Source organism: Cygnus olor, chromosome 5 (genome assembly GCF_009769625.2).
Source record: "Cygnus olor isolate bCygOlo1 chromosome 5, bCygOlo1.pri.v2, whole genome shotgun sequence".
NCBI classification, from domain to species: Eukaryota; Metazoa; Chordata; class Aves; order Anseriformes; family Anatidae; genus Cygnus; species Cygnus olor.
The window spans coordinates 65,851,711-65,867,976 of NC_049173.1; the positions used below are offsets into that span (position 1 = coordinate 65,851,711).

At 40.6% G+C, this 16,266-nt stretch overlaps 1 protein-coding gene and 1 long non-coding RNA gene across 10 annotated transcripts in view; one reads left to right on the forward strand and one right to left on the reverse strand.

The window, feature by feature from the left end:
• The window catches only part of LOC121071229, a 151,498-nt gene extending 143,723 nt beyond the window's left edge, over nt 1-7,775 (reverse strand). For 2 of the 3 annotated variants that reach the window (XR_005820447.1, XR_005820448.1), the window contains exons 1-2: nt 7,732-7,775; nt 1,302-1,525 (exon numbers count right to left, since the gene is read on the reverse strand). This is a non-coding gene — a long non-coding RNA (uncharacterized LOC121071229). The remainder of the gene's footprint in view (nt 1-1,301; nt 1,526-7,731) is intronic. The other variant, XR_005820450.1, reaches the window with a different exon arrangement.
• The window catches only part of ARNTL (aryl hydrocarbon receptor nuclear translocator like), a 49,600-nt gene continuing 40,821 nt past the window's right edge, over nt 7,488-16,266 (forward strand). Inside the window, exon 1 of one of the 7 annotated variants that reach the window (XM_040559364.1) lies at nt 7,488-7,768. The gene's annotated coding sequence lies outside the window, so the exon portion shown is untranslated. Of the gene's footprint in view, nt 7,769-7,975; nt 8,195-16,266 lie in introns of those variants that run through there. The other 6 variants (XM_040559367.1, XM_040559370.1, XM_040559365.1 and 3 more) reach the window with 6 other exon arrangements.

The following is a 16,266-nucleotide window of genomic DNA, read 5'->3' on the forward strand; positions in this document are numbered from 1 at the left end:
GCTGTGGTGAATGGAGTCAAATCCAGTTGGAGGCCGGTCACTAGTGGAGTCCCCCAGGGCTCAGTGCTGGGGCCAGTTCTCTTTAATATCTTTATCGATGACCTGGACGAGGGGATCAAGTGCACCCTCAGTAAGTTTGCAGATGACACCAAGTTAGGTGCATGTGTCGATCTGCTCGAGGGAAGGAAGGCTCTGCAGGAGGATCTGGATAGGCTGGACCGATGGGCTGAGGTCAAGTGTATGAAGTTCAACAAGGCCAAGTGCTGGGTCCTGCACCTGGGGCGCAACAACCCCAAGCAGCGCTATAGGCTGGGAGATGAGTGGTTGGAAAGCTGCCTGGCAGAGAAGGACCTGGGAATACTGGTTGATAGGCAGCTGAATATGAGCCAGCAGTGTGCTCAGGTGGCCAAGAAGGCCAACAGCATCCTGGCTTGTATAAGAAGCAGTGTGGCCAGCAGGTCTAGGGAGGTGATTGTCCCACTGTACTCGGCTCTGGTGAGGCCGCGCCTCAAGTACTGTGTTCAGTTTTGGGCCCCTCCCTACAAGAAGGACATGGAGGTGCTCGAGAGAGTCCAGAGAAGAGCAACGAAGCTGGTGAGGGGTCTGGAGAACAAGTCTTACGAGAAGCGGCTGAGGGAACTGGGGTTGTTTAGCCTGGAGAAGAGGAGGCTCAGGGGAGACCTCATCGCTCTCTATAGACACCTTAAAGGACGCTGTAGAGAGGTGGGGGTTGGTCTATTCTCCCACGTGCCTGGTGACAGGACGAGGGGGAATGGGCTAAAGTTGTGCCAGGGGAGGTTTAGGTTGGATATTAGGAAGAACTTCTTTACTGAAAGGGTTGTTAGGCATTGGAATGGGCTGCCCAGGGAAGTGGTTGAGTCGCCATCCCTGGAGGTCTTTAAAAGACGTTTAGATGTAGTCCTTAGTGATATGGTTTAGTGGAGGTCTTGTTAGTGTTAGGTCAGAGGTTGAACTAGATGATCTTGGAGGTCTCTTCCAACCTAGACGATTCTGTGATTCTGTGATTCTGTGAAAAACTGTATGCTACTTTATACCATCAACATAATTAAGTGTGACACAACATAAGTATTATGGGAGCAAACCCAAGGAAATTCAAAATAATTGGCTACCCTAATCTATGACTTGCAACTTGAAGTTTGAATTAATTAAAAGATCAAGTTGAAAATAACAGTAGAAAAGCAAATACCTAAAATAATTATTATTTTCCTAAAAAAAAAAGTCAGAGAAGATTTTTAGGACAGAATTTCTCTTCATAAGAGGAAGAATTCTAGGTACCTTACCAACTTTGACACTGAGGCAGGCTCAGCTTGGTTCAGCTCTCTGACCCAGACGACCTGCAGCAGGAGTACATGCATGTGAAGAAATCTCTGTGCAGGATTTTATTTTGTTGCGTGTTGCAAGCTGGCCTGTCATTAAGTTGTTAGAGTCCCCTGTAATCTCATGAGTTGCTTCTTAATCTCCGGTCCAAGCACTGGTCTGTAGGATACCTGAAGATGATGCAAACCTATAAAATAAATACAGACATCTTCCCAACCATTGAAGCAAGCAAAGAAATTGAAGTAATAAAAGTCATAAATGAATATGCAGAGTACCCCAAATTTCATTAGTTTCAAATTTTGTACAAGGGTCCAAAGCATGCCATACCCAGGCAGTACCCATATCTCATCAATCTTTTTCCCAAGCATCTTTGGGAACAGGTATCTTTAGCCTCTGTCATCACTGTTTGCCATTTTTTTAGAGATGATTGGGATTTAACATACACAAAGACTTACTTCCATCTACATGAATGGATAGATGAAGTTCTAGAATTTTATGGGAATTTGCAAGCTACTTGTGCAATTGCTAGATTCTGGAATTAGGTTACAGTCTGGCATCCATTTCATATTTATGCAGTGTAAATATTTCCAAGTGGATCTAAATGATCTATGTAACTTGTTTTTGTATATAATTAACATATACAGTCTTCTCTGTTATTTGTGCTAGTCACTGGAAATTATCCCCAACATACGTTACTATGGATTCATTTTTGTTGCCTTTTTCAGGCACTGAAATGTCACATCAATTTTATGGCATATGTTGTGTATATAGATATATAGATCACATCATAGCAAAACATTACTATGGACTAACGTTAATGCTGATGATACTCTGACCTTTATTTTAACATCAAATGGAGAGAAAATATATGTGAGAAAAGACAACACACCAAGATGGAATATGAGTGACTGAGCACAACTGTGAGAATAGATGTTACAAGATTATTTTGAGTATCCTTTAGACTGTAAAGATGCCAGCTACTGTGCAATTCTAATGTGCCAGCTACTGTCCAAATAGATCACAAAATGAAAGTCCCTATGTTGAGCAGGGCTTAAAATAGAGCAGCTGATGAGTAAGATAGTATCTCTTATATAAACTTCACGTTTCACGCACTAAGACTTTGTGTTGTCAAATATTACCAGGGTTGCTATTCTCCATGAAAAATCTGGAGCAGAACAGAAATACCAAATTGTTTGACTTTTCAGTCTTTAAAATGCAGTTGTTGTTTTCATGCCACACTCAGAAACTCCCTCCTAGTCTGTTTTGTGATTCATGTGTTTGGCTTAGTAACTCCTGGATCTCAGAACAAGAGGGAAACCTTCCCTAAGTACTTCCTGTCTTTCTGCATAAACTAATAACAAGATGGAGTCCTCCCAGCTTTCCAATTTACGGCACACCAGGCACACCTACGGCTGAAATACCAGTAAGCCTCAGAAAGTGCTTTGTTCTGGTTTTAAAATAGCATATCTTCTGTGGCAACAAAAAGGTTGTTTCTCTAACATTATTATGTAGCAATGTAATATTAATAGACTACTTAATTAACATAATCTGTAGACAATGGAGGAATCAAAGCTCACTGTGAACGTAAAAGCTGCATTGTTTTTTGCTTTAAAAGACAGTTCCTAGGCTATAGCTAATCACTACTCTGAAAGCACGTTACCTTAAAACACTGTCAGGAATACAGACACGTGTAATGTTGAGGGGAAGTAACAACCTGTGACATGCTTAACCTCAGAGGCCTTACTCCAAGTGCCTAATGGAACCTGTGAAATCCACGGCGAGTTCTGACTTAAGAATTAAGAATGTCAGAATAAAGTCCAGTATATTTACAAGATCAAAGGCCAAGAATCACTCTCTCACTGTCACATTACAACCTGTCAATATGAAAATCCTAAAGGAATGGAGTCAAATTACACCATCCTCTAATAAAACCATGGATTGTTAAGTGATCTGCTTTTATTGGCTTTCTGAGCACTAAGTGAAAATAGAACCAAGCCCCTAGCCTTTAAGTATTTCACTGCTTCTTTTTAGAATAGGTGTTGCAAGCATGAAGTTTTCCTTGTATCTGGAAAATAGCTAAAACCTTTTGTGTAAGCGATATGAGAAAATAAGCAGATTTGCTGAGTGGACTACCAAACTCTTTAGAAGGCTGTCAATGAGGCACTCCACTTATAATTGTGGCTTTGCATCTGACTTAATATGTGGGTGTAACCCTGGCCAACTCAATTAATGCCCAGGTCTGTTTACCCAATCTGTAAAAGGGGGGTTATTATATACATCTAACTAATACAGTCTGTGACTCTTAATTAGTTTAAAAAAAAAAAAAAAAGGAAGAATTCAAATATTTTAATGACATTTACAATTCCAGCTATCCCATTCTCGATCCCATTAAAATGATCAAGTCAAGGTTCATTCAAGTTTCCTATGATCAGTTCATCAGCAGGAAGACTTCTTGTTGCTTTTTTTCTCATTGATTCTTATCCTCATTTCAAGTCAAAGCTGTATATGTACTGCCTTACTGTCTCTACTCTGTGAAATTTAGCTTACAGATTTGATGAATCTGCTATTCTTGAACAAAACTTTATTCCAAGTATAAATTAAGGTTTACCACAGTGGAGTGCTGCTACTGTCTGAAATGCAGCAACTAATGCCTAACATTTTTACCAGTATTCCAAGAGAAAGATTATCTTTCTCATACCACTGTTCAAGTGAAGCTGACACCACTCTTGTAAGGATGCAAGAAGTATGAAGAAAAAAAAAAAGCCATAAAAGTTATAGCTTTCCTTGAGAGTATGAAAGAAACAGATTAGTTTTATTCAAAGATGCAGCTGCCAAGGGAAAAGACAGTAAAATGCTATCCTGGGTCTTAATGTATTCAATAAATCATGATGAAATGCTGCCAGAAATTTCAAGAGTGTCTTTGGTTTAATTCTATATCAACAAAATCACTGCTGCTAGATTTTTTTTTTGTAAGAATCTTACACAAGCTACCTCTAGATTTTTGCATGATGTGTAAAGGAGAGAAAGTAATATGGTATTGAATTAAAATTACTACAAGAATGATTATTTTATTTATCAACAAAAATGGTAAATAAAACTTTAGTAAATATTTGGGTAACATTTCAGAAAAAAAAAAAAGGACAGAAAATGTAGGAAGAAAAGCCCTTGATGGAAAAAAAATGTTATTTGAAAAGGCTGTCTTCCTATAGCCTTTAAAATCTTTAATTTAGAATATTTAATTCACTAAAATGTTTTAAACATATTTAAAATTTGCTCTCTCTCCTTCAGTTCTGACATTTCCATCCTCTGAAATACTAATTAAATTCTGTATATTTTTAATGAAGTAAAAGCTCTTAAAGTGTTTTGACCTCCATTAAGTTTGAATCCAGATAAAGACACAAATTCTTCTTCCTGAGCCATCCGTAAAGACTGAACAAGTAGTGCAGAGAAGTATTCAGAATTTCTTAACACTCTGGCCTTAACCAAGTTTTCCTCATTAGATCCTTCTTCCTGTTCCTGTTATGCTGCCAAATATTGGATTGCCAACTCTTGTGAGTTCCTATTAAGTCTCAGAATATCAATTGGTGTTCTTAGAGACCCTGGGGCTGAAATCTATGGATTGTATCAGAACTTTTTTTTTCCTGAAATAAGTTTCTACCTTCTGAAATGATTACAAAGGTTGTAAGGATGAATAATTGTTTTTAAAAGTACAAAAGGATGCAGACACATGGAAACGTCAACATTTATTGCATTATATTCAATTTTATGATTTTTAATGCTCAAATGTGGAAATATTGTGGTAGGAGTAAGTATGCACTCTTTAAATTGGCAAGTGTTTCCACAAACAAAAGCAGAAAAAAATAATATTTGCCTGGCTCATGTGTTGTAATTTCTCAAGAATTTGAAGAACCATGAAAGGAATGAGTAAGCAATAGCACATTGAGACAAAGCTTTTGTTTTACGTATGTTTGAGCCAGCCACACATGAACTGTGACAGACTATAATAAATAGAACAGCACTGCAACTTTTTTTTTTTTCATCAGTCTGCAAACAGCACCAAGCTTATAAGTGGGTTGAAGCACGTCACGAGCTTTGTGAAACACGGTGATAAATATAAGTCTTTCTGGGTTTTGTAACATATAGACGGAACAAGAAGTTCAGGTATTCAAGTCACTAAGTCATGCAAACTTTCTATGAGCTATAGATACTCCTACTGCAGGTAAGATTATAACTTGTATGTCACAGTAAATTTCCAAGAGTCAAATTGAGGAAGAGATTTGATGGAAGGGTAAAACAGGGAAGTTAATATTGCATATCAGAAAATCTATAAGCAAAAAGCAGGTGTTTAAAATGTACAGCAGCTGGATCCACCGTTTGTTGCTAACACACACAGCTTATCTTGGACATATTTTGGAAGACATTAAAAAATAAACAATAAAAAAATAATATCAACAAGCTACATTACAAGCACCCATGCTCCAAAGACTCAGAGATGTGTCTCCCTGTATCTCTAACTGGGGTCACAAACCATGCTTCAGAGAAAAGATAACTACATCAAAGAAATAATTTGGCAGGTTACTGCCAAAGCAGACTACTTTTTGAGCATGTAACTGGATATCTAGAACAAAATTAATGAAAAATTGCAGATTCTAAAGTGAACCCCCTGATACATAGCCTCGTTATACCTTAGGTAGGCTGTATTTGATGAAGAACATACCCCCTACTCTTCTTGATACAACGTCATAAATCTAAGCGTAGGAAAGTGGCTACTGTACTATTCAACCATGAATGGAGTACAGAAAAGCAATAGGTTGGAACACAGTCTAGTTGTTCCTATTAATAATCACAATTTTCAGTACAATCACCACATAACAGATGCTCCTCCTGTTTCTACATCATAAAATGAAGCCAGATATGAATCCAAATTCTTGATGTGTAAGTATGGTGTAACCATTCACGCTTATATAGCTAAGGAGGCAGCTACATTTCTGATCAAAGAGTAATTTACTACCTTCTCTAAAAACAGAACAAATTCTGAAAATTAGGTCAGAGTTGACTGGATGAGGAAATGCTTCTGCTATTGAAACGGAAGCACCTGTGCACCATGCACACGACAGAGCTGGTCTTTCTAGCAGGTTCCACAGTTTGCAGTATCATCTCAGTTTCAAGTGCCTCTTCAAGAATTACCATGTAAGTAAAAAATATCCTACCTGTGCTCAGGTTTTACCCCTTCTATCTGCTTTTTGTGTTTATAAACACATGGTATAAGGGTGATGCAAACTCTTTCCTGGTGATAGTAATGGAACTCAGATCTCATTAAGCTTCAAATTGTGATTTCTTAGCTCTTCAGTGATAAACTCTGCACCCTTAAAATGTTAAAGGTATAACAGCTCTCTATAAAATGCCTTATTGACCTACAGAGATAAATTCCCTGCACTGAACTTGAAAATAAAATTTTAAAGAAAGTAGCGGAACAGGATTGGTATAGATCATCATATGCTGAAAACCAGAATTTGATTAACCAGATGCTCTTACTTCCTTCAATATCTCATGAATAGAAACTACAGTATAAAAACAATTCAAAACAATCATTTACTGGGAAATATGGCATATGGCCTGCTAAGTTGCTTTCCTACAGAAATAACTAAAGATCATTACTCTTGGCATCGTTCCCTACAACAGTGACTGGGCTCATTAAAGCAGCCGCTATGTGACTGAATGAATACTGAAGATTATTTCTGCAGGTGGGTAGAAACAACAATGGAAACTACTTATGAGAAAGAAGTAGTCAAGGAGATTTCTCCACCTCCATAACTTCTGTGCACTAAAGCAAAGCAAAACAGCAAAATGGTTGCTAAAACAAGATGCATTTTCTTCTTTTTCTTTCATGGTATACATTTTCATTTGGCTAACATATTTCATTTACACTGTCCTGCTGAAGGGCTGTTCACTGAGCAAGGCTATTCTGATGGGGGCAGGAGGTCCGCGTCCAGCAGGGGCTCCTTGGTGCCTGTGTTTAGTCCCAATTAAGTGGAAACCAAATCTTAATCCTGTCACGGGATGTGTGCACATTCCGTGATAGTGGGATGGAACAACCCCTGCTGCACTGTGATGTTGGTAGTAGTACAGCCCGAGCTTTTTCAGCGGTGTTTTCTTTACAGATGTACGACAAACACCTGTGGCGTGGCAGCACAGGACAGGAAACGTCAATCACAATGTGGCACCGATAACGAGATGTAGCGATGGTACAACCACACACATGCTGGCGTTTGAAACCAACCACGCTGTGGTTATGTTCCTGCAACACACCCCTGCGCGTGCCAGCGCTGCTGCATACTCTCTGAATTCAGGATGCCCGAAGGCGCTCGGTGCTTCGCCGACCTGTACACTGACCTTGTCAGCCTGCCGCTCACAGCACTGCGGCGGCCCGGTAGGACGGCAAGGGAGGGGAGGGGAGAAAATGGCGGAGCTGGGAACGAGCACGAGCCGCTCCCGCCGCCCCGCCGGGCACCCGCGGCCAACAGCACCAACCGCCGCGCCGCCACATCCGGGCCCTCGCGCCTCCGCCCGGGGGGGCGGGACCAAAGCGCATAGACGCCTCGCCGATTGGCTGGCGCTCCGGGAGGGCCCGGCTGTTAGCCGATTGGACGGGGCCGCCGGGGAGCCGCTCGCCCGTTGGCGGGTGGCCGCGTCCGGTGCGGGGCTGGCGGAGGGTGCCATTGGCTGGAAAGTAGGTTAGTGGTGCGCCGCTGGGTGGCGAGCCAGGCAGAAAGTAGGTCACGGACGGGGCTGCTGCGCCGAGCGCCTCGCCGACCGACGGCTGCACCCCCGGCCCGGGCGGGGCGCGGTGCCGGCGGTGAGCCCCGGCGGGCGGGCGGGGGGCGGCGGGAGGGAGGGCCCCGGCCCAGGAGACGGCGCCCCCCGGAGGGCGAGCGGAGGCCGGCCCGGCAGCCGCCCGCTGCCCCCGCCCCGCCCCGCCCCCGGCCGACCGGGGGGCGGCTGGAGGCGGGGGGCTGCGGCTCGGACGGGTCGGACCGGACCGGACCGGGCCCGGGGCCGGGGCCGGGGCCGGGGCCTGGGCTGGCGGGGTGGGAGCGAGGCGTGGCCGCTGGCGGCTCCCGGCCGCGGGGGCAGAGCTGCGGCCGGGGCATCCCCGGTGGGCGGAGGGAACGTGACGGTGGCTTCCCAGGATCAGGATTTTGCGGGCTTGTGTTTTTTGGTCTGGTTCGTTTCTTTGTTAATTTCCTGGAGAATCCATTTGCCTTCTTAATGGTCGAAGTTTCTGCTACTCCAGTGCCTCGATTGTGACAGTTCTGGAAAGATTTAGTACTCAAAAATAACAGCGAGGAAACAAGTGTGTGTGTGTGCTTGCTTCTGAAGCAAATAGGCTCACAGTGATTTTTAAGCGTTTGCATGGTATCGGAGGTAGAAAGGGTCAGCTGCAGATAACGATCATCTTTTAAAATGATTTTTAATCTCTTTATAAAATTGAGTCTAAGTAGAAATTTCTTCAAAACCTTGGCCTTTGAACGTTCAGAATGAAATGTCATTTTAATTTCTTTTCAGTGGGTTAGATAAAGGACCTGCCCTGGACTGTTCAGTCCTCTTTTGTCCAAAGGACTTCTTAAGTGGGAGCAACTGATAATACACAGGCTGCAGCTAGGTTTGTAGGGGGAAAAGGAAGGCTGTTTATTTGTTTAACTGTTAGTACTGGCTAAATGTCTCAGTATGTGGTCTTGCAGAAGGCTGAAGTTAAACTCTGCCCCCAAAAGAATGCACATTTTGTGTGTTCTAGGAATATGCAGATGTAAACAGTTATTTGAGCTGTTAGCAACTGTAGACCTCTCGTCCAAATATTTTAAACCGTATTTACGTATTGAGGGGAAAACCTTTACTACTTCTAGGCTTTGTGGGTTTGTACTTCTCATAACCATTCATGATTTTATGTCTACGTATGAAAACAGACTGTAAAATAGCAACAAAATACTGTGGTTAGAGATTAACACGCTGTTTCATCCCATATTTTCTTATGCTGCGCATTTCCATTGCCCGTCCACATGACCGTTGTGCTGGACGGTGCTGTGTAGACTCAAGGCCTTTAAAAGGAGGAGTACATCCGAAGACTGCCTAGGCGAGACAGAAGTACCATAGGAAACTGGGGATAGCTGCTTTGGTTTGAGCTTCCCTACAAGGCCCCTTAGGATGGTGCAGGAGTGTCTGTAAACTACCTGAGCTGTAGCTGGGATTCTGCAAAGCCAGAGCTGAAGGTAGTCCCTGTGCCAAGTCATTACCATCATCAGCTTCCAGGAAACTTGCTGTGCTTGGGGACCCTTGCTAAGGGTATATGTATCAGGAAGGTAGTGTTTGTAGGGGGACCTTACTGGAGATGTTTTTTTTCCTCCAAATACCTGCTCTCAAAGATTCTTTGGGGAAACAGGGAATAGGAACAAATGAACATTCATTGGATTTCGTTGGCAGTGCTTAGTTACACACAGTTCCTTAACACTATCCAAGACAATGATGACAAAGCTGGGACCTAATGTGATAGCTGCCACCTGCGTGCTGCAGATGAATAAGAACATTTTTAAAAAGCCAATTGCTCTCAAGCACACTAGAAATACATAGAAACATGCAGGTTAATTGATTTAGATGAACACAAAAGCACTGTATTCATGCTCAACTTCAATCTTTTGTTTTCAACACAGAGCCAGTTGTCTGTGCGCTAATGCTTTGACAGGAGGTACAGGAAAACCTGAAAGAATACGTAGTTGTTAGGTCAAGCAAGGTGAATTTGATGGATCCCATAGTGCCTTTTTTTCTACTAGTTCTGTAATGTGTACACTTTTTCACTTTTATCATCAGTTTGCCCATAGTGTACTTCGGAAAGAGGACAGAAAAGCAGTAAAAAGCAGCTAGCTATATCTCTAAGTATTAGAAAGTTTAAAGTTCTCTGAAAAGTTAATTTTCTTCAACAGAAAATGTGTAAAGGCATATGTAAATGATTGCAAAGAGAAGCCCAGAATAAATACATATTTTTAAGCTTGCGTAGCTTCCTTGTTCTCAGTAAGTCTACAGAATGCAAAGAATACTCAAGATTTCTCTTTTTAATATCTCAAATGTGGTTTGAAACTTTCACTTTGACTGTTGTCATACTTACAAAACTTGGGACCAAAGTAATTGGGTTAGATAAATGTAATAACTGAGATGACAACAAGTGAACTCTGCAATGACTTTTACAGTTAGTTGTTGAAACCTCTGATCATACTGTAGATGTTAGGGTCTGTGTTTTGGACGTGCTTGAAGAAGCAAAGAAGGTATTTTGCGGCTATTTCAAAAGCGCTGAAGAAGCTTTGAGGCTCGGTCTTGCAGTAGGTTTTAGACAGTGGACTGAAAAAACAGAGGAGAACTATACTCTGCTTCTTGTGGTTATGCACACGCACGTGTATTGGTGGTTGTCCTGCATTGTAATTGTAAATGTGTTCCATGTTTAGTCAGATCAAATGTAAGGTGGTCATCTGGGTGGTTTAAACACCAACAAAACAAACCCAAAAATCTGTATATGGCTTTTGCGTATTCCTATAGTGTTAATTAGGTGAGACCCAAGACACTTGGGTGAAACAAAGCACGACATGGCGCACTTAACAAAATGAAAATGTTTTTGCTTTAAAGATTTAGTGTATTGAGTTATATCCCAGTCATGATTATCAAATTGTTCTTACTTGTAGCTAATCACTTTGAATATTGTCAAATAACCTGTGGTGTACGTTTAAGTGAATTTCCTATTGAATGAGGTGGATGTCAAGGCAGATAGCTCACTAGCATGAAGTGCACATTGCACCTGCGTTTTTTACCTCAATTCATTGGAAAACTTCAGTAAGGCTACTTATCCAAAGCCTAGACTTCATCTCCTTGGAAACCTGATCCTTCACCAGATGTTGAGAAATGTAATTTCTTTTCTAATGCATTCTGCAGAAGAACGCAGATCAAAACAGCATCTTCTGGCTTTGATAGTCTAGAATATTTATTAAATAAAAAAATAGTCTGACATTCCAGTCTTTGTCCCAAAGAAGATCAATGGTTTCTGTTGCATTCAGTATTGTTTCTAACTTACTTTAGCTGTTACTATAATTCCTGTAATGTTTGTGTAATTTAATTCAATTCAAGAACTGGCTGATAATGTCGTCTGTGTGTGCACAGTGAAGGACTGTCCATGTTCCCTACCCCTTCTGTGCCTGCAAGGATTTACCTTTCTTCTCTGTGTTCAGATTATCTTTTCTCCCTTGCAGCTGCAAAAAGATATTTCTTAGCCAAGGCATGCAGAATTTGTAACCTTTTCAGCCTCCTGCCATTTGAGAAGCAGTTATTCAATGCCTCTGATGTCAGACACGCTTCTCGGTCGGCTGCTGGTGTCAGAACAACTTGTGACCCTAAGCTGAAGCCATGCTGTGGTTTTGTAGGTTGGTCTTCTGCAGGAATGGTGCCAGTGGGCTATTTATAGAGCAAGAAGTATCACTGGCAGGATTTGGAGTGGTGAAATAACATGCCACATTTCGTGTGGTGGGAGATGCTGATATTCTCTACGAAAAAGCAGCCCATTCATACGAATGGAAGCAGTTGAGGAAGACGGCTGTAGTTTTCATGTTTGTTTTGACAGTATTCTGTTACAAATGTTAGTAGGCTTCTATTTTCCACAGATCCAAGGCGATTTAGTGGCACCTTGTGTAAAGGAATTAACAAACATTGCTAAATCCTTAATGGTCCTTACTTGGTGTGGCTGTGATGGAAATATATCTCCCTGTGAGCAGTTGCTGTAACACCGGGGAGGATATGCTTGGCGGTTCCTAAGCGGTGTGTATTGCCATCATGTCTCTCAAATCACTTTAATAGGAAGGCATTTTATAGTAAGTCATATATGCTTATGCAGTTGCAGCTGTTTGCCCTAATTTTCATGCCAGCTGAAAATACGTTCATGGAATCCATGTATTTTAAAGACTGCACATGGTCCCAGTTCAAGAGTACCCAGAAAACTCTGCAGATAATTTTACCCATTTAGGGTTGGCATAGGTTTTGAGGGAGAATGAAATAAAGCTATCAGAGAATTCGGAAATCAGTATTATTCTTGATCTGAAGCATTCTTTGGCTTGGAAACTTCCATCTAGGTGGCTTTGCCTTTTCAAGTTTGTCTAACTTAAAAACAACAAGATCAGAGGGAATTTGGTAGAAATTGCTAAATAGTGCTGTACTGCAGAACAGTAAAGGATGAAGTGTGAAGTGAAAAGTTACATCATAGGTTTATTTTCTCCCTTTTTTTTTTCCTAATATGCTTTGATTTTAATGACTTTTGAAGATTTTTGTTCTGTCTTCAGAACTGATTATTTTATTGTTTCCTTGAACTAGTTTGTTCTTGGATTGCTATGAATGGATTTGTTTTTCTTATGTATGGACTTTTAATGGAGCCTTAGGAAATTCAGGACTTCTCTTCCAATCTGAAGCAAAAAAATATGTATTAAAAAGTAATAAAACGTGTATTCTTCAGGTTGCATCTGTGCATTGTAGTTGTCTTGAGAGTGAAGCAGAATGTCTTTGGCTCAAGTTCTACTTTTATTTTTGCCCTTCATTCAGGGACCTCTGAGAAATATATTTTAAATCCTCCTGAGATCTAGGCTGTATGTTGCAGTTTGGCTATTGGTATATATTAGTTTTAGCATAACCTTTTAAAATCCTATTAAATTTGCTCATAGGCTTGAATGGTTTAACCGTCTTCCAAGAGTAAAATTGGGGGTCCAAAGTATATTGCAAAAAAATAAACAAAAAGCCAACAGATGCTAGTCTTTGAGGTTTATGTTAGAATATTTTCTGATCTTGACGTGCCATTGTTGGTTTTTTCATATTGCTGTTTTACAGTCATTGACTGAGAAACAGGAAGCCTTTCTATTCTTCTGTTGCCTTTCCTAATGTGTTTTGTTGCCAAGCCATTTCATGTAGTCCTTGCATTTGGGTTTACAAATTCGCTTGTTATAGATGAAATGAATTCAGCGAGGTTTTACTTTTTTTTTTTTTTAAGTCAATATCAACACTGTACTCTCAACATATTTAAGAACATTTTTGTGTTATACTCATAATTCCCCAGTTAAGAAAATTACTTAAGTTTGACCTTAGAAGGCTCTGGTATCTACAGTATTTTTTTTTCCTTAATACTCTTTTAAAGCCTTGGAGCAGTAGGGAAACTGCTAACCTGGAGTAATGTATGTTATACTGTAGTTTTAATCTACACACAGCTTCTTATGGCTTTGTAAGTTTTGAACAGTCTTCATCACTTTAAATTTTAAAAACTAAGTAAAGTTCTATGATGTTAGATGCTGTAAAAAATTTGCAGTTGCAGAACTTTTATTTCAATTAATAGTTTTTGAACAGTATGTAATTTCTAGTGATACGCAAAATTAGGAAATTTTAAATGAATTGTACTACAACACTTCATTCTCACAGTGCCACTTTTAGTGAAAAATCATGTATGAGGAGAAGTATGTGTGTGTAGGAGTAGCACGTTAGATTGGAAGACTTTTATTACAAATAGTGTTGTTTCTACTATTTTTAAAAATTTCTTCTGTTTCTCTTATTTGAAAACATTATTTTGAAGCAATGACCAAACTAGCCACTGAATATTGCAGTTTGTTTATAGAAACTTGTCAAGTGAGTTCAGTGATTTTGTAGAGGTACTTCTCACATAGAAACATTCGACTTGCTGGAACTGCTCTTCTGATAGGCATTTAAAGAATAATCTGTTCAGTAGGCACTGTTGTATAATGCTTGCCTGGTAGTTTGGGTCCAAATTCTGGAAGTTACTTGTATTTTAGAACTATAAGGCCAGCAACAGAATATTCCTGTTTTTAATAGGAAGAGAGAAGTAGGAGAGATGAATTCACACTGGTCTGAGTTTATGCTGGAGTTTTCAGTTTCATCTGGGGTGGAAATCCTGGGGCTTTTGTACATTTATTTATTTATTTTTCCCATCTGGGATGTGCAGCTTGGTCAGCTTGTCTGGCCATAGAACAGTCTGAAGAAAGATGAGTATTTCACTGTTACAACATCTAAAAATCTACTTCATTCTGTTATAGATATCCTCACTATCAATAAAGGGTTCTTAATTACTTAATTTGGCATTATTTATCGAATGAAGTAATTCCCATCCTAATTTATCTGACTTTACTCTGAGACGCTTCTATGGCAAATGCCTGCTTTACTTCCCTACTTGAAGTAGCTCTTTATTCATCTTGCTCTAACACTGTTGTCTTCATCCAGCGTCACAAGATGAGAAAAAAGCAGAGGAGACCTTTACAACAGTTGGCTGTTGTGATCTACCAGCGCTCGGCCTGCTCTGATTCACATGGGTAAAGTCACGTTGCTCAAGCAGAAGTCTTGATTTAGTTGACATGCTCAACATGTAAAACAGCTTCATCAGCTTCTTCTGTTTAATTGTACTGCAAGTTGGAATCTTTTAGGAAGTTGTCTCTGGACATAAAATCCATCAAAAGCAATCTGAGGCATGTAAGAGATTCCAAACAATGAATGAAGTAGGAACTGATGTTCAGCATTCCTGTTCCTGGTAGAGGTTATCACCTTACCAGCTCAGAGCAGAATTTAGCAGCTGTATGTGGCTGTAGCCACCATGCAAGTTTTCCAGCTGTGTCCCTTATATTCCCCCCAGAATTCGAGTCTGCCAAAGGACTTCTGGGAATCTTTGAAGCACCAGTGTGGGAAATCCCGCTGTTCGGGGCGGTATCACCAGGGCTGTGCTCAGGTACTAGGATGGGACAAAAACTGAAAACCCATGGCCGGAAACATCTCTCTGCTTTTGGTGCATAGCAAGCATACTGAATGGGGGAATCTGATTTGGCTCAAAGATAACTCCTCACCCCAAGACTGACTTGAGATTACTCAGTTCATTGATACCATACACGTCGTGGCTTCAGAAACATTTGTGGTTTTGTAGGTCAGGAAGCAGCACAGCTCACAAAATGAGTAGACCTGGAGGAGAGGTGGTAGAGGCAGCGAGTGTGCAGAATGCTCTTTTAAGTATGTTACAGTGCAACCTGGTTGTGGAAGAAGAGAATCTCTGGCAGAATATTATTGCATTAAGCTGTGTTGGTTAATTTATTCCATGAAATGGAATACATTAAAAAAATAAAATCTGGTTTTGATACTGATAGCTAGGAGCCAGAAAAATAAACAACTTCATACTTTTATCTCTGGAGCTAGACAGTGGAGCTTTCCGCTATTTATTCTGCCATTTTACAAAATTATTTTTATAATGAAAAATAATAACTCAGCTAGACCTGTGACTGTCTTCCCTTTCCACTTACTGGTTCTTGTGCTTCAGGGTTTCTAGATGAACGAATACAGAAGTGTTTCAGATATGCATATCTCTCAGGAGCTCATTTACTATGATCGCTTGACTGTATCAGTGCTGAGTACTCATATGTCCAAGTTGTTGTCAAACTGATAATTTATTTAAAAATGGCAGAGACCCAGCCATGTCTCCAGTTAGGCTTGCCAGGAAACCTGGAGGAAATGAAATATAGGAAGAAGACTAAAAGGAAGATGATCTTCTTTTCCACCAGTACGACAGGTGGTTTGGACTTCAGTACGCTAATTGCATACACCTCTGCTCCCTTTGGGGATGGGGAGCTGTCTGTCTTTACAAAAAAATCTTGGGTTGCTGTTTAGGAATGATTCTCTGTCTTGGGGAAGATCTCATTGTGCTGTAAGTTTGTCTGCACGCTCTGTTTTCTGGAAGCAACGCTTTCTAAAACCTACCCAGGCTTCCATTTAGAGAGATATTATCCATGATGTAGTTATGAAATAGCCCTTTAGGAGAATTGTCATTTTGTTCAATGACATGAAAATCTGTTTTCTGTAGGGCTGTGATGT